Below are 2,491 nucleotides of genomic sequence, written 5' to 3' on the forward strand. Positions count from 1 at the left end.
AATGGTGGAAATCTATGGCGGCAGACTACCTTGCTGAACACAAGAATCATATGGTTCGTGAAAGGCGTAAATTATGATTTCTGAACTGTCTGCTGAATTTCCTGAAATTTCGAGACCAGCATCTAGCGAAATCGAGTTACATCATATAGTGTGCAATTGTCGGGAGTTCCAATTGTAGTCCATATATTTTTAAGCTCGATACTCTACAATTATAGATCGCTTTAGTCTTATCCTGAAGAGCTTTGTCTTATCCCATTTTCGCCATCATTCTTGGTTGTCCTCTGATAGATTAGCAGAGATTCAAACACTAACTCTTGTAATTATCATCTTAACGATCAAGATTAAATATAATCTGAATGAGCACAGTTGAAAAAGATAAATCTTCAGTGTTGCTGAAAACATCTTTAAACATTGTAACATATCCAGATCATGCTTTAATTAGAAATGAGTCAGGCAGAAATTCATGTTACATATTCCCAAATCTTATAATAGACATTGTCATTGTACTGATTATTATTATTATTATTATTATTATTATTATTATTATTATTATTATTATTATTATTATTATTATTATTATTATTAAATATTCTGCCTATTGGTAGATCATGGGACTAGTAAGGTTTATTTTAGATTTTGGCCTGGAAATGTTTCTTTCACGTTTCTCGATCTTCAGCTTCCCCTTTTTAACCCAATATTTTCTTCTATTTTTCAAGTCATCGATCAGTTGTATTCTTCTCCCTTTTCCTCGGTTTTCTTCTATCTTTCCTTTCATGGCGGTATGAAGAAGACAATTTCTTCGCAAGGTGTGACCAACCCAATTGACCTTTTTACGAAGGATGCTGGCTAAAGGCATTCTCTTCTCTTTTGTCCTTTTTAAAACATCTTCGTTTATTACTCTCTCTCCCCGTCCATTTTTTATCTTCTCCATCTTCCTCCAACATCGTATTTCAAAGTCCTTTAAATATTGTACTAATGTGCAAAAACAATGTCTCTTAACTACAGTTTTAACCAGTGTTGCCAGACACGGCAAGCAAAATTACACACACCTTCCGTCCAAATTGCACAATTTTACACACAAGCTGGAAGACAGTGCACACAACATTACACAATACATAACTACCTAACAATATGTATATTATGTCTAATGACGTACATACCTATACGTACACTCATGTCCAAAATGATTGTCGCATATCTATAACAGGCATGTTGCGCGAATATATTTGAATAATGATATCGCAGGGTACATTTAACACTCTTACTATGTGTATAATCGGCAGAGACATGTATATCGTAAATTTCATGTCAAAAGATATGTAAATAAGAACATTATAACGAAAAAACTTTTCTTGTCCATTTAGCAACATTTTGATGTACTCATTCTAATTTTCGTATTTATAATTTTACTTTCAACCATGCGCGCTGACTACGTGGGTGCTCCAGGGCTCCGGCACCCACATAAATAATCTTGTGGGTGCGCCGCACCCACACGATTTTTAGCTTGAACCCGGGTTTGAACCAGTTTCTCTTGCGTTTAAATCAGTCGTGTTACCGACTGAGCTAGGGCATCCCCAACTTATCCTTATAGGTATAGTACCGGAATATTTTACTTTCTCACAGCACAGGCCTTTATGACAAGGTTCATAAAATATTTTAACTAAAAGTAAATCAATCAAACATCGAGTTTCCCTGAAAACATATAGGCTAATATGACCCGCCATTGATATGCACCCACATAAATCTTGGAAAGTCTGCGCCATTGCTTTCGACGTACTTAATGTTTTTAATTGGACATCGGCCACTCTGTCGTTCATCTGTTTGTAAAATGGCATTTTCTTCACTAGTGGTGAGAAGACAAGACTTCTTACCACCTCCGGCTCATGTTTTGGCCAACATCTAGGGTCAACATTCATTCACTTTGCTTGCTTGAACAAAGCGTCTTTGCTTGGGGATGTCATGACACCCGCCTCTGAAAAACAAGAAGTGAGGTACCAAGGAAGCAAGATAGGTTTTATCATACTGTAGAGAAAATAACAAGAGATTAACAATAGTAGAGAAAATAACAAGAGATTAACAATAATAACAAATAACTTGTTATTTTCTCTGTGGTTTTATTGCGCTGGCCTGGAGTCAGGCGTTGGAGCTCGTAGTTTTTAGAAGGCAATTTTCAGAAAGAAAATGGTGGAAATAATGAATATTTCAATGAAAGGAACTTCGTAAAAATCATCAATGATCAAAATTTTTAATTGTGCCAAATTACACACAAAATGCACACAGATTGGCATTACACACAAAATGCACAAACAAGCCAAAATTGCACACATTTTGTGCAATTACACACACATTGGCAACGCTGGTTTTAACACCCAGTACTAGATGTCTCTCTTAAAAGACGAATTAGTGTATATCAGTTAGATCTTAACAATATAAAGTATATCGTATTCAACTCGAGACAGACCACTGATCTTACTTGATATAAACAAGTATC

This window comes from Thermobia domestica, chromosome 1 (assembly GCF_964235325.1).
Source record: "Thermobia domestica chromosome 1, izTheDome1.hap1.1, whole genome shotgun sequence".
In the NCBI taxonomy this organism is placed as follows: domain Eukaryota; kingdom Metazoa; phylum Arthropoda; class Insecta; order Zygentoma; family Lepismatidae; genus Thermobia; species Thermobia domestica.